At 46.1% G+C, this 16,011-nt stretch overlaps 2 protein-coding genes across 4 annotated transcripts in view; both read left to right on the forward strand.

The window, feature by feature from the left end:
* The window catches only part of LOC126041377 (septin-2), a 40,521-nt gene extending 36,963 nt beyond the window's left edge, over window positions 1-3,558 (forward strand). For 2 of the 3 annotated variants that reach the window (XM_049806947.1, XM_049806946.1), the window contains exon 13: window positions 2,763-3,558. The gene's annotated coding sequence lies outside the window, so the exon portion shown is untranslated. The remainder of the gene's footprint in view (window positions 1-2,762) is intronic. The other variant, XM_049806948.1, reaches the window with a different exon arrangement.
* A 2,926-nt stretch (window positions 3,559-6,484) lies between these two features.
* Window positions 6,485-16,011, forward strand: part of SEPTIN5 (septin 5) — a 48,573-nt gene continuing 39,046 nt past the window's right edge. Inside the window, exon 1 of the mRNA XM_049806945.1 lies at window positions 6,485-6,609. The gene's annotated coding sequence lies outside the window, so the exon portion shown is untranslated. The remainder of the gene's footprint in view (window positions 6,610-16,011) is intronic.

The following is a 16,011-nucleotide window of genomic DNA, read 5'->3' on the forward strand; positions in this document are numbered from 1 at the left end:
AGTTTTTCTGATACCTTCACCATAATTGCCGAAACTGTATCTCGATAAATTTTACAAATAAATGGATTAATGCAAATTGGTTCAATTTTTGCCAAGTGATCCCAGAGAATATAAAATAGAGAGAATATAAAATTCCTAATGGGTCACTGCAGCAGTCCTGTTTTGTGGGGAAACGTCAGGGGTGAGTGGAAATGTATTTATTTTCTTTTCACTGATGTGTCGATGCCTTGGGAAAGATGGAGTCCACAGTGCAGTGGCTACAGTGGCATTCTCAATTCTTGTGAGTATGTGCAGTGGCACCTTGCATTCTGCCTCCGAGAGGCTTGATTACCAAGGAATGTTAAAATTGACATATTCCACCTCTTCCTGTGTCTCAGTGACAGCTGTTGGATGCATGGGATGCAGGGGGTGAGGGGAGGTGTTTGCTGCCAGAATTTCTTGGGCATTAGTGGGCCTGAGGAGTGGAGGACGTAGACCTACCAGGTCTGTGCCAAAGCCTGATGTGGTATCGCAGGGGACCTGTAAATGCTTCAGGCCACCTGTTGCTAAATAAATATTTTCAGAGGAACATTTCTTATAGTTCTGGAGCTTGGAGCCTGGTATGTGTATGTGACTCAGTGGATATTAACTGTATTAGCATATTAAATTAACTGATAAACATTGGAAAGCAGTTCAAAGGCCAGTTTAACTTTGTATATACTTGGCTGATGACATTTGCTATGAGGAAGTATAAGGTATTGCTACAGAGTAGCAAAAGGAAAGGGAACAAACTTGAAGCAGCAAAATCAACAGAGGATGACTGAAATATCAGAAGCCCCAAATTTTAGGGGTGTGAGTGACAAAATGAGTCAAAACTAGCTAACAATGGGATATTGGTGTCATTCGATACTCCTTTTGGAGACACCATTTTTCAAAGTTCTTGCTAATGGTTGGACACTCAAAGAGCTGTAGCTACAACATAAAATGGATGCTATTTGATGAAAAAGAATTTAGGTCCGTGAGAAAATGTAACTGCTAATAAAGCAAATTTCTCTCACTGGGAATTCAGAAGTGTACATGGAGAGATGTCAAGTTGCCTGGCATTGTAGCGGTGTTCTTGGAAGCAGCTGAGGGGAAGGCAAATCCATTCCTTCCCAGGGCATTCAAAACCTTTACAAATACAGGATTCTGAGCTGTCTGACCATGTGCGTCAGGTTGCAGGCATATGTAATGTTAGTTACGCTATGTACTGAGAAATTTTTGTTTTAATGGCATACTGGAGAAATGTATTGTCTTTCTTAAATGATGGTATGAATTCACATTGCAAATGGAGGCATTTATTAAAGCTCTGTATTGGTAAAAGGAATATGGGGGACTGTAAGGTTAGTCTAATAAAACTGGAGATCAAATTTGTAAAGAACAGTATCATAAAATATTGTCTCATAAGGAGATTTGGAAGAAGGAGCGGTGAAATGAATCCACACTGAAAATGCACAAACATACTTTGCCCAAGTATGTTCTACGAGCATATAAAATGTGGATATCGTGTTGCTAATGCTGGTAACATCACTGCACAGCTGTGCTTATAACCTGAGCCTTCATGTTTATTGGAAATTCCAGTCTTTTTGTGAGTCTGAAACATCAATTATGGTTTCCTCTTGAGGTATCTTCTGTAACAGATTAGAGTTAGGCAGGCAACGGCAGAAATTCAGTTCCCGTTTCATAGTCGAAGGAGCAGTGTAGCACAACAGGGTAATTTTGAATTTGAATATTGGCTTTGGTTAGCAACGTATGGACTCTGGCTTTAAAGCCTTAATGCTGGCTTGCTTGTTCTGGTTGTTATGGAAATTGATGGCCTCCTTAAAATGTTAAGTAATTGCGTATTGAACACAATTCCCACTGTGAGAATGACAAAGAGCAGAGGACCCTGTTGTCAGCTTTCCTTGCTCCTTATCCTAACTGGAGTCAGCAACTGTAGTCTGGATGCGTGTTGCACTGTACTTTACAAGTGAGTTGACACAACAATGTTTTGTAGGATATTTCTTTTTTTCATCCAGATGAACGTTGAGATAAAGCTATTTTTTCCTGTTGGATATGAGTATTTTTGGAACTGGAGAATTTGAGGTGTCTCCTGAGTTCCAAATCTGACACAGCTTTTTAAGTAGGGCCCAATTTTCAGGGAAAGCTGGGATTCTGCTTTCTGTGTAGCAGCCATTTCAGTTGGCAAGTAGCTATAGAGACATCCAAAACTGGTAGTTGTTTTTGAAATTACAGACTGGTATCCCTTCTTTCAGCTGTATGAATGCTTGGGGAAAATCTGCTTGCTTTCCTGTTTTACCTAAGCAGTGTCACAAGCGTCCATGGCATCAAACTTGCTGCTTACCTTTAGCCCCATTTTAGATAAGTGGTTTTCCTTTTCCTCAGCAGAAGTAATGCTTCACGTAACAGGTGGAGGTTGGTGTATTGTATGCGTTACTGTTGAGATGAGCTGTAACACAGTTCTTGTATTCTTGCAGATGGAGTGGCGTGTGGGTGCTTAGGAAAGTGTGTAACTAAAAATAAAATCTCATTTATGTGCTCTTATTAGACATTCGTGATAAATATTTGCAGCCAAACTGCATCTGACTCAGTTGATCTAGTCCTAATGCAGGTCTGTGTGATGCAGTATCTGAAATGCCCTGTTTCTTCGATTACCCTGCTTTGCTCAGAGGGGCTCAGACTGCTCCAAACACCGTGACAGTTTGTCCTTTCTAATGCTCTTTGTTTTCCACTTTTGTTCACAGCAGTATACAGTTCTCTAAGTGGATGGGTGCTCTGTTTTCTTTGACCGAATGGTAACATTCAAATGCAAAAGCTGGATGCCGCAGATCAAGACCCACGTTAAAACCAAGTCTGAAGATCATGTTGTGAAATGGCTTGTTTTATATATTCAATGTTAATCAAGTTATATTGTATCTTTTTTTATTCTTTTGGTAACACTGTCTTCATACTTATAAATGTGGTTTTATTATCCTTCCTATACCTTTTTATACAAAAACTGATAGAGTACTCTGCTTGGACTAGTCATTGTGATGGGTTTAAGGAGTTAATCGTGTACCTGCTAGGTTATTCTGAACAGTTTCGTGATTAATCCTAAAAGACTTTGTCGCCTGTTTACAGTAAATGTATGTGTGTTTGCACAGTATCATAGCTTTCACTTGCCATTTTAAGTCATTGTGTATCATATCAGTTTTTCATAACTCTCTCTGTGCTTTGGTTACTTTTGAAGCTTCATCTCTGGTGATTTATGTTTGTGTGATGTATGAGAAAAGGTACAAAAACACTGATGACTCACCAGTGATGCAAAGAAGCTGACTTTTCTAAATCATCGTGCCTTAACATACCATAAACACTACACATGCCAACAACTTCTGTGGATGCCTCTGAAGATTTGTCTTCAGGTCTCAAGTATTGATTGCAAGAATTTCTGTCACAGGCATTTTTATCTGTCAGCTGAGCGATGGCATGTACGGAATTTTTTATATACCATAACACTAATTTTCATTGAAGTTTTGTAATAAATTGTATGAATGTGGAAAACGTTGACTTTTGGGGAGGTTTTTGTTGTTTTTTGGATTTTGGCTTTTTCAGGCTAATCTATGAAATATTGTAATGGCATCATGCACAGTGCATATTCAAAGGAATCATGATGTTTACCCTGGGGAATGAAGGCGTTTTCTAGAATTCATCTACAACTGCTTTGATTTCATTTCAAAACAACTTTAAAAATGTTTTAACTGGAAGTTAGGTAGCAAGACTTTGCATCCACTTTTTTTCCCCTCCAAAGTTCATTAGACACCTACTGACGTCTTTTAGGTTGGTAAATACCTTGGAAAATCTGATCGCACACCTTAGTTTATAAATTCATAAATGTTGCTGTTTATGTCATTACTGAGTGTATAGCTCTCTTCTGCATGCTTTTTTAGTCTTGCATGTATTATATATGCTTATGCATATATTATTTTGTAACTATGGGATTGAGACACTTTGTCTTCTGTACTACAGTGGGGTGTCTTTCATGTAATGATTAGCCCTAATTTTGCTGTCTAGCAATGAGCGTTTAATCAGGATAGGTTTAACAAATTATTTGCGTCACAGGAATGCATATTTGGTTTGTGTTTGGAGTTGGACTGCACAAAATGGACATTACATCGTTATCTCAGTGGCTGCTATAATGAAGTTGAAAGAAGAAATGGAGTGACAGATTTGTGTTCATACAAAGTCTCTTCAGGTTTTATGAAGATTTGAACTGTAAGCATGTCTGTCAAGAGGGGCCAAGGTGAGAGACTTAATGGCCAACACTTTCTCATTAATTGTGTGCCATTTTGTACAGCTTTCTTGTTTTTTCTTCCAGAATCTTGCATCATATTTTGCAACCTTCTTAAAATTATGTGCTGTCCATTTGTGCTTGTGAAAGTCAGGACAGCCACGCCCCTCCTGAGAAACCAAGACTTTAGTTAGATTAGTTACATACTGGATTAGCTCTCTGAATAAAGGTAACATGAAAGGTTCATCTTTCAAAGCAAATTAGGACAATGGGGAAGTAGGCTTTCAGAAGCACCTAGTCTTTAATTTTATTAAAAACAGAGGGGTTTTTTCCTCCCCTCTTTTCAAAGCCAGGCACCTAAAGTTACTGTCACAATTCTTGTGTGGGAGCCTCAGTGAATGGATTTTTTACTAGCAGATATTGATTATTGATTGATAGTCTCTGCCTTCTTTGGGCTTGTGAATTCCAGCTGGAGCATTTTGGCTCAAAACCTGAGATCTATTTTAATAATTGTCCAAGAAGGGCTTGCAGTACTGCTGATGCCACACGTGAGTGCTTTTCCTTTCAATGTAGGCTTAATCTTTATGCCTTTTACCATTTCTTTGATGTTGTCTGATGTTAATCTTCAGTTACATTTGAGCTTGGTTTTGTTAAAATACTTCACAGCTTAACAAGGGAAGGTGTAGTTTTTAAGCCAAGTCTTTGCTACTGTGAAGATCTCTGGATAGAGGACCCTGGCTAGAACCTAATTTCAGACCTTGCATTTCTACTCCCGTTAGTGTTGGCAGTGCCAGGGCCATGGAAGACAAGTCCCTTTCTCTGATTTCCACCCTGGCCTTCTCCAGGCTGACATTTTCCAGCACTGTGACAAAGTGCCCACATGTAACTATTTTAATGACTGTTCAGCAGGATCAAGGAGTGGTTGATTGCCATCCTTTCAGTCTTCATTAGATTTAAAACACTGTGGCAGACTATAAAACAACTCATGAAAGGCTGATTGGCTTGTTGGTGCCTTTAATTGTGCTGTAGAGTCTGTAATGGTCTGTGGCTCTCTAGCATTTAAAAGCAAGCAAATATGCTGACAATTACCTGATTTATTTATTTTTTTTTTTTCCTGATGCTTTGAATCAATGGCTAAAAGTGAACTGGGCATGAGCTAATGGGGTTTTAAAATGTACGTGCCTAGGATTGCCAGTCTCTGGTCTTGGCAGTGTCTCCTTGTTTTGATACGAGGGACGTTTTGAATGAGAAGGTGGAAGAAATGGCAAGATAAACACTGTGATGACTACAGGGGTTTGAGAAGTTAGTGTGACACTGTGGCATCCGTGTCAGTTTTGTTCCGAGGGAGGGGAGTGTCCTTGCACTTGTGCAGCCATCACCCTGCCAAGCCTGTCCTGTATTCAGAAGAGTTTCAAGTCTGATTATTTACCTGTCCTTGAAATGTGGAAGATGCGGTCCCTCCCTGCAGCTGTGGAAGTTGTGGAAAGGATCCGGGTATCCTGAGGCTTCGCATCCCACTCTTCTTGCTCCTTTACTCTTGAGGTTCCTATGAGCTGTTCTTAAATCATGTGCTGCTGCTGCTGCTTGTGGAGCGTTTAAAATTTGAGTTCTCTCCTGCCTTTTCTGAAAAAGTTATACTGACAGCTTTTACCTGAAATGACTTTCCCTATCGCCTCTTTCAGACGTCTTAATGGAAACAGAGCACGCATTCCTACTTCGCACAGTACGGTTGCAGTATGATTCAGGCCTTCCCACTGTATTTTGAGATGCTAAATCTGGAACCACATTTCCTATTTATTCCATTTGTGTGTGTTGTGTGGTGGGGTTTTTTTGGTTTTGTGTTGGGTTTGGGGTTGTTTAGTGTTGATTTTTTTTTTTTTTTTTTTTATATGACTTATTCCTCCTCCTGGCTGTTGTGTTTCTGTCCCAAAGGACCGCTTCCTCCTCCAGCCTTCTTCCACCCCTGAGCGAGGAAGCCGTGCTGGGGGCTGGCGGGGGCCCTTGCGTGCCCTGGGCCGCTGCGCTAACGCGGGGGTCGCCCACCCTTCCACGCCCCCCCCCCCCCCCCCCGGGGGCGGAGGAGGGCGGTGCGGGGCCGGCACCGGCACCGGGGCGGGCGCGGGGCGGGGCGGGCTCCCGGGATTGGCCGCCCCGGGCCGGCCCCGGCCCCGCGGCGGCGGCGGTAGCGGTAGCGCTGGGGCGGCCCTCGCCGCGCACTCCACGCTCGCCCGGGCGCGGCGTTCTTGTCGGCTCCCGGGAAGGCCCGGCCGCCGGCGGCACCATGAGCACCGGCATGCGGTACAAGAGCAAGCTGGTCAACCCAGGTGAGGCGGCGGGGGGCACCCGCGGCCGCTCCTCCCCCGCGGCCCGCCGCATCCCTCACGCCTCACTCTTCTCTTCTCTTCTTTTCTCTCCCCCGCTGCCGGCTCCCGCCGCGGGCATCCCGCCCTCGTCGATCCGCCCTTGCAGAGGAGAAGCAGGTAGGTGGGCTCGCTATGGCCGGCCCCGGCCCCGGCCCTGCCCGGTCGGAGCTTCTCCCCGCCGTGATGCGGCAGCCGTGGGGTGGTGTCCAGCTACCTGGGCTTTCAGCCTTGGGGCTTGGCACGCTGGCCCTTTTTTAGCTGGCTACGTCCGAGAAATAGGCGGTTTGGCTCCCGCGGCTCCCTGGGTTCGGGGTTGGGTTTCTCTTTTTTTCGGTGCCTTTGGGTGTGTCGAGTAGGTTCGGATGGAGAAAGGCAGCGCCAGGGGCTGGCGAAGGCATTTCAGTATTAGGAGCACGTCTCCCCGTCGCTGTCTCTTCCCTCCGCAGCACAGATGCGCAGGCACGGACCCAGTCCTGCCGCTCGCCGCTCCTTGGTGGTGTAGCAGATCACCGCCACCTCGCAGGCGGCCGGAATTTGGGCGTTAGGGAACATCTGTTTTGCTTTGCGAGGCATATAGCTATTTGGAGACATGTCTTTGAGTCCTGGAGAGAGAGGGGGGGTGATGCAATCGGATGGCATCGACAGGGTTTTTTTGTTTTGTTCACTGTTTGGTATTTGGAGGGATTTAGGGTGTTTGACGGGAAGAGGAATTCTCCTCTGCTGAGCTTGAATGTCTAGGTAAGGGTATCGGCAGACTCCCATGCGTTCCTCGGCACCCATCATCACGGCGTAGGCAGCGTCTGCTGTCTATGGAAGAGCTTTTCTGCCTCACAAAGGTGGGGATGGAGGTGATGGTTAACGCAGCAGGGCAGCGCGATGGGTCCCTGCGGCGGGAAGAAGTCCACCCATTCCTAGCCTGGCTTGCGCTTGCCTTTCGGTCCAGTCTTTCTCTAAGGCTCGAATTCCATATGCAGCAAACGCCTTACCTGCTGAGACAGTGCTACTGCACAGCCTTTGTGGACCACAGAAAAACAAACTAGTGTTGCAGCAGCTTGGGCATTCACCCGGCCACTGCAGGAGATGGTGTTTCCCTATATAATGCAGACTTGGGCACTGTGAAGAGACACCTGTGCATTTTTGTGAGCTGCTGATTGCAGTGATGAGAGGAACAAAGTAAATCCAGGGGTAATAGGATAATGGGGTCATCAGGTAGATTTTTCCCAAGCTACTTAGAGTTTTGCTAGTATTTTGTAGTTTATTTGTGAGTATTGCTGTTCATTTCTTGTTTTATTTCTAGAGGAAAACAACCCAGAATGTGTTCTGAGATTGTAGAAGATTCGGTGCAAGCTGTGAATTGGAGAGGAGCTTTGTGACACCACCCCCCCCCCCCCAAACCATGCTGTTCTTTAGTTCATTTGTTTTTAAATAAAAAGGGAAGCAGATTATGTATAAGGCTCCTTTCTGCTCGTTCCCCAGGGGAAGAAATGAGGTAGAGATCAGAGTAGTCTGTTGTAGATATTATCATAATTCCTGAATGCCCTTGTCACACTGCATAGGCAAGAGTGGGCTGGAGCCTGTACCCCAAAGAGGTTCTGTCTGCAGGACAGTGTAGTGTTCTGCTGGGGCCAAGGAGGTCTTCCCTCAAATGCGGTGGGTGGTGTATCTGCCGATCTTATGCCGAGGGCGTAGAGTGGGTCTTGCGTGACAGAGCGCAGTTCATTATGAGTTTGTGCCAGCCATGTTACTTGTGGACGGTGGAGGGAAACCAAGCTATGAATACAAACTAATCTGTTAAAATTAAAGTGAACATACAAAATCACAAGTGATCTTTATTTAGCATCCTTTGACAGCAGGAATTTTCTTCCCGTGCTGCCTTGTTCCAATCCACTCGCATCTGGCAGCAGGTAACGATTTAGAAGGTTTACTGAAACTGTGATTCTTGCCTGAACCAATTTTTCGAAATTTATTATAAAAGTTATTTTTAATAAATAGTTGGGGAATGAAGTGGGCTTCTGAGGGCAGTACAATAGATTGCATGTAAGTAGGGTATCCTTCTGTAAAATCTTAATAATACTGATGACTTACTGAGGCCAAAAAATGGAACAATGTAGTGCCAAAGAATGGGTCTTCATCTTCCCTCATAGTGTAGTCAGGGCTGATGCGTTGTCTGGGTCCAGGGGACTCCGATTTGCAGGTTGGACTCCTAATTGCTACCATTTATGAAGAAAAAATAATGGTAAATTCTCCATCTCTCTGATTTCCAAGGAATGACCTCTTAATTGGTGTATTTAGCGCCAAACTCACGTGCTATTGAAGTCAGTGGAGGTTTGATCCTCGTTTCTGTGTTCAGAGCATCCAGCTTTCCAAGGGGGAGGGTTGTGGTTTAAGGCCCTGGACTGGGGGGAACCAGTTTCTGGTCTGAAGCTCCACAGCAGGTTGCCTGGTGAGACCAAGCTCCTCAGTCTCATTATACCTCGGTTCAGCACCTCTCAAAGAGGGATGGTTTCTCTCCTAGCAATTCATACACAGCTGGAGTGCTAAGAGGGATTCTCGTGGTGAAACTGGGTAGGCAAATGAAGCAATGAGTAACATCCCATGTGCAAAAGAGTAGGCCCTCTGTAAGGGAAAACTAGCAATTTGTCAAAAACCTATTGACTTGAGAACCAAACAGGGCAAGTGCAGCAGATGGATGTTCTGCCAAAGCCCGAGGTGTTGCAGTGGGAGGAGTACAGGTGAAACTTCCCAAATACCTAGTTAAACTGGAGTCTCCTGGCACACTCCTGCAGAACATGCCTCTTAGCTCCTGGTGTTGGCGTGTGTTTGTTTGGGGTGGTACCTTGTCCTGTCTCTGAAGCTGGTTCCTGCTCATTCAGGCCCGTGTCTCTAATGTTCTTTGAAGTCATTGTTTCTTTTTAAATCAGGAGGATGGGAACCTCTCCTTCCCAAGTTGATCTCTCCCCGCCCCACCAACTTGCAAAGTTGCTTGGGTGTGGGAGCAGAGACTATCTGGTGGATCCAGTTCTTTCAGTGGGTTTGAAATTAAAGGGCTGTGCCTTTTGCATTCAGCGTGGTCCTTTTTTCAACTTCAGTGTATTTTGAAGTGGCCTGCTTGTCAGTAAAAGTATGTATGGGGGGTACTGCGTATAGGGAAGATGCTGTGCAAAAGGTAGTTTGACTGGAGGAATGGTTTCAACGCAGGTCATTGCGAGGCATTGAGAACTCTTGAATTCATTGCCTTTGTGTTTCAGTTTTTGAGAATCTGGGCTTGATATCTTAAAAATTTATATTCAAACTCCTTTGCTTTTTTTCTTAGGAAAAAAAGAGAGAAGCAGAGATTTCCATCATTCTTGGAACAGTAGATATTACAACAGTAGGGATGTCTTCCATCTAAAATAGCAACTGTGCTAACATAGAGCATCATTTTAAGGTCAACCTTCAGCCCCAGCCTTGCCTACCAGAGGACACTGGCTGATGGGAATCCCCCTGTTCCCTGTTAATGTGTACTGAACCGCCTTCTCCTTTTCTCTGCTGTGCTTATGGAGAGATAAGCCCACATGGGCTTACAAGAAAGCGTACCCCCTGAAAAAGTTATGCTGTGCATAGTGCAGAGGTACCCAAGATACTTGTAGATACTGCCCTTGATGCACTGAGGACAACGCCGGTGCAGGCAGTTGCTGATGACAAAGAGCAGATGAAGAGGAGGGAGGAGTGGTGATTCCTGTGTCTTGAGCTGGTTGGGGATGACCTTAATGTGACCCTTAATTTCTGCGTAGATACCTATGTGGTGAAAACTGATGAGCTGAGTTTTGTGAAATATGTGATGAAAAGTATCACGTGAGTGGTAGGTTCCTTTGTACAGCAATTGTACAACAAAAATGAGAAGCAGATCTTGGTCTATATAGAATCCCCTCAAAGTCGGTACTGGAGCACCTTGGAGGATTCGTACCTGCATTATATGTTTGCGGCATTGCTATCTTTCACCTAAGTGTTTTCCTTACAGTAACGGTTCTGTAATCTTGTGACTAGAGGAAAGTTCTTGCTTCTGCAGAAAAGCATGGAACCTGGAAGGCAAACAGAGTACCACTGACTTTTTTTAATTTTCTCAGAGTTAAACCAATTATTTTATGGTTCTGATTCTGAGTCATTGGGAGTGGCAATATGGATCTGTGTTCCTGTGCTGTCTGTCATGCTCTGTATCAATTCAGACAGGGTGGTTGTGGTGAGGGTTTTTTTGCTCAGAGAAAGCAAGATTATGTTTGCAGCTGGCAAATGGGATATTTCACCACAGCTGGATAGTCTCTCACTGTGTCATAGATCGCCCTGGGTGAGGCTGTTTCTCTTTGACTCCCCATTTTAATGTCTCTTCCAACCTCTGTGTTTTCCAACCCTGGTCTTGCATCCTGGCTACCGAGATGTGCCTGCCAGAAAGGGAGTAGCAAATTAGTCACAGAATCTGGAGGTAAATACTGGAAACACTCTTAAAGCAGCACATCTCTGCTTGTTTTTCTGATGTCCCAGTGTATCTTGGCCAGACGTAGCATAGGAGTGGAAGCTTCTACTTCTCTGTAAAAAGCCTTGTGTGGTTCGTTAATTTTTTTTGGCCCATTTCAAAAGACAGCGTTGGTCCCTTGCCCTCCAAACTGGGCAACGGCTCGGTGCTCAGAACAGTTTGTGAGGAGCTGAGTGGGACTGCAGCAGGTCAAGAGGTTCAGCCCTGCCTGTCCTTCTGCCGCGCATCTGTCTAAACAGTCCTACTGGAGCAGGCCCCTGTGTCACACATGGGCTATTTTGGGCTGGGGAGGGAAGTCCATCCTGGGCACTTTGACTTTTTTTTTTTCTTTTCCCCTACTTTGTCTGCTTGCTTCTTGGAAAAGGGCTGTGAAAAGAGGTCAGCACAGGGACTGCATGGTGAAACAGAACTGCTGGAGAGCTGGGCACAGAATCTGCCTCCTGCTGCTGCTGATGTCTCTCTTCAATTATTTATGCTCCAAATGGATAAAATGGTTGTTAGTACAGGGTAGGGGAGAGGTTCAGCCCTCTCAGTGCAAGTAGCAATCTGCAGTTTATGAAAAGGAGAAGTAAGTGTTTCCTGCACAGGGATTTTTGTCCCTTGAATTTCCACGAACTGCTCAGCTACTTGTGCGCGAGTCCAAAATTCTGCTGCTCTTGTGTGAATTGTGTAGGGCTGTTTTGGGCATGTTAGCCAAATGTCTAAGTGTGACAGATGTTGTGGCCTGATCTTTGCTGATGCTAACGAAGTAAGAGCAACCTTCATTTAACCCCAAGATATGCTTGTGACGCTTGCTTAGCTGCTATGTTGCAGCCTGCTGGGGCATTACAAAAGGCAGCTCCCAATTGCAGAGGTGCAAATGTTGCTGCCATCCGAATGAAGGGGAAACCCAGTCCCTGGATGCTTTTAGTCTCCAAAGTCAAGGAGTCTTACAACCGCTTAACACTCTCAAAAATGATACTGGCTTCACGCTGATGCCATTCTTCATTTGATTGTTCAAGCAATAAATGTATGGAGGCTGACAGTTCCTTGCAAAAGTTGAGGAAAGGTAAGTCTAGAAAGAGAAACAGCTGGTGGAGTTCAGTGTCTTGTAAAGCCCATATTACGCACCCTCAGTTTCAGTCTAAGTTGCTGTTCATTAAAAACCAATAAAATGGACATCTGGGAAATCCAGGGGAGATTCCACCTACAGCCAGCTGGTTGCTTGCTGTGCCAGGCCAGATTGGGTCTCTGCTCTGTATCTTCAGAGCTTTGCCAAATTCATTTTAAATGTTCAGCCCAAGGGGTTTCCCTAGCAGTTTTGGGACACCACACTGCCCACAGCGGTGGCTCCTACAACCATGCTGCAGCTGCTCCTCGTATATGCTGAGACCAAGCCTGGAGAGTTCTGCTCCATCTTTAACACTTAAATCTTGGCTAAGCCAGGAGGGTTCCTCTCCTGTTGTTTCTCCTGCAGTTCAAGTGGCTTCTGTGTTACTTTTTTCCTGGATAGCAGAGCATGAACTGGAGGGCACCTTCTGTGCTTACCTGCAGACCAACACTTTCTTGCCTGACCAACACTAAGACTTAGTCCCCTTCTTGCCCAAGGCGGAGATTTCCCTGAGACAGTGAAACCACACAGAATAATTCTCCAAAGCTCATGAAAGAAACGTGTGTCATCTCTAATACATTGTGCGACTTCAGATTTTTGTGAAGCGTATGCAAGTTGTTTCATAGCATACTGGAATAATTCCCATACGGGCTGGAGTTTGTCTGTGTGCGCGCGCGTGTGTGTATGTCTACAGTGTGGTTAGCCTCGAAGCGCAAGAAAAAATGTCTGCTGTTACACATTCCTTTTCTCCCAGAGAATTGTCCCTGGAGCTGTGAAGAGGTTTGAAGTCATCTTGTTCCCACAAGTGTGCGCAGGAGCCGGATTTGTGTGTGGTGCATCAGAAAAGCTGGGATCAGATCCCAGGACACGTGCTCCTCATGAGTATGTGTTCATCCACTACTTGGTATCCCAGAAACATTGTTTAAAATGAACAGTGGAAGGTGGCCCTCAGCGTGGGGAGAGGAAGGGTTTGCACGTGCAATGTTACCCATAGGGGCTGGGCTGCAGAAAGTGAAAGATCTTCTGTTGCTCCAGACTCACGTAAGCTTCCTTTCTGTTTTGAGGGCTGAATGGGTTAATATTCTTAATTCCTTCTCTCTTGTGTGAGTGTATTTCCAGTGTATTAATTGAAATCTATTATGGCCTGCTAACATTCAGCTCTAGACCGCTGTGCCTTCCCTCGGTCTGTCACTCCTAGCCCCTTCCCGTGTGGCTGTTACCCCCAGCGGTGTCACAGCAGCCACATGCTGGAGGTGGCTGGGAGAAGAGTGCGCTGGAGGGCTGCAGGGACTAGCTTGCTGATGAGCAAAGCTTGGCTAAATGTTGGCCAAGACCTGAAGAGGAAGTGAAACCCAGCACAAGCATCTGCAAGGCTGTAATGCCAAGAAGGGGAGGAGAATTGTTTAGTTTCTGGCTTTAGTACAACTGTCCACTCCTGAAGTCAAAAGAAAAAAAAAAAAAAAAAAGGATAAGTTGAGGCTGAAGTTCAGCTCTAGAAGAGGGATATAGCTATGCTGTGCAGGGCAGCACAGCGCAGGGATGCTTGAGGCAACACAAACCTCTCTGGGTGCAGCTGTGCAGCCTTCAGACTGCACCAGCCTGGTGCCGTGCCGTGGCAGCGAGGGCTACAGGAGGCTCAGGGCTGACACCCAGAAGTGCAGCATGCTGGTGGAGGGTCTCGGGCTGTGGTTCATGCTAGCTCAGGACTCTGTGGGATTGTCAGTCAGAGGCGGAAAACCCTTAATAGAAAAACTCCAGTTTTTCACTCACCTCTTAAATTTGGGCTGGTTGCCTGCACAGTGGCACTAGCTGACAGCAGTAGCGGCCGGTGCCAGGACTGAAGTGCTCGCCCTGAAGTTAGCTGATGGGGAGAGAGGAGCAGCGCAGTGGCTGACCGGTCCCTGTGTGCCACCGCGGTGGCTGTACGGCGCCACTGCTCAAGAGCCGAGGAGCAGGAGAGCTGAGGTCCTTCACTTGCCAGCTTTGTTCAGCTCAGCTCTTTGCTCTTCCTGGGAACTTTGGGAGTGCCCTGTTTGTTTTGAAGCTCGTTATCAAGTGTGTCCAGGGTGTGTGTATGGAGCTGGGATGGCCTGTCTCTGCCTGACCCCACCTCTGGGGCAGCTGGTGCCGTTCTCCCAGAATGACTCCTGGCAGGGGGAACCGGGAGCTGGGAGCGCAGGCTGAGCAAATAAACCACAGGATCATGAGTGCTAGCTCCTGGAGACTGGCCATGGGGAGCGAGCCCATCCCACTGACCTCTGGACATTCTCAGTGCAGAAGCAAGGGAGGGGAAAAGAGATCCACTCGGTTAGCTTGTGGGAAAAGAGGCTCCAAGGGCTTAACGTCTTCCTTCTGCTTTCTGTGAGGCAAAGCCCATGGCGGTACAGATGTGGTCTGGGCTCCAGTGACTATGCTTCGTTTTTCCTTGCAGACCCCTGGCGCTTGGAGCTGTGTGAACACACATGAGAGTGCAGGCCAGGCCTTTTACTGCTTTAGTTTGTATTGCAATTATTTTTAAGATCACTTCCCAGGCAAGTCGCTTTGCTTTCAGCCTTTTGTAATGTCTCCTGGCTATTTCCTCAGTGTGGGAACTATTCTAATCCTGCCTGCCGCACTGAGCTCATTCTTGCTGTGATACGTATACACATGAAGTCTCTTTAGATCCTGCAGTCTTACGTCCACTTTTATTTTCAAGTAAATTACATACTACATTAATTATATATTCAGGTGAAATATGAGTCACAAAGACATCTGCTATCTGCCTGCCCTACATACGTGGTCCCCTTGGCTGTGCTTCTTTCTTTTTAGTTTAAAGCTCTCCTGAGTCTCTGCATGGGGTATTAAGTGATGTGAAGTCCTGGAAATGCCGATAAGCACTATGGAAAGGCCCATCTGGACCAATAGTAATTTCCCTCTGCCCAAGGCCTGCCATAAAAAATGTCAGGGAGGTTTATGGCTTTTAGGATCCTATAGATTCTCAGAGGCTCCTGCTGCTTAGAGGAGCTGGTGCCAGCTGGATCAGACAGTAATGGAAGAAGCATCACAGCCTTCGGGAGCTGGTATTTGCCCTGCTTTATAGGCAGTGGGCTGAATCAAGGCAGTGGGGGTTAAACTTCAAGTGATGCAGCTGGCCTGCAGCAAAGCCTTGCTGCTGTGATTGCACAGTGCCGAGATGAGCAAGAGTGTGTCATCAGGACAGCAAGAGAGATGCTGGCTGAGATGATCTCTCGTCTCCCGGCAGTTGCGCTTACAGTCTTGACTCTCTGTAGATGGTTTCTGCGACACAGCCAGAGCAGTGCTCAGGAGCCCTTAGCTGGAGCACGCAGAAGGGAAACTGCTCGTGTCTTGCTCCTGAGATTAGTACCTTTGCTGTTCATCTGCTTACTTTAAAGAGCTCTTCTCCCCTTGAAAGGAGCCTTGGCAAAGCGGGTATTTATGAGGGAAGTGGATATCAGAGAGGACAGTTATTTAACAGGACTTGGTGCTTTTACCGGGCAATTAATCCAGGCATGTGCTTGGGAAGGAATCCAGGTCTACTGAGCAGCCGAATGCTCTGGATCTGCTCTAGTCTGCCAGCAGCCCTTGGGTGGCACTTCAGAAGCTCAGACCAGGCCCGCAGAAGCGAACAAGTTAGCAGCATGTTTTCTGCTCCAGCACTGTCACATTGATCTGCTTAGGGATCCTCCTAACCATCCCTGTGCAGCAGGAGTATGTCCTCTTGTCACTTGGATAAGCCTCATCGGCCCTGCCCCACCACACTCAG

Source organism: Accipiter gentilis, chromosome 7 (assembly GCF_929443795.1).
Source record: "Accipiter gentilis chromosome 7, bAccGen1.1, whole genome shotgun sequence".
In the NCBI taxonomy this organism is placed as follows: domain Eukaryota; kingdom Metazoa; phylum Chordata; class Aves; order Accipitriformes; family Accipitridae; genus Astur; species Astur gentilis.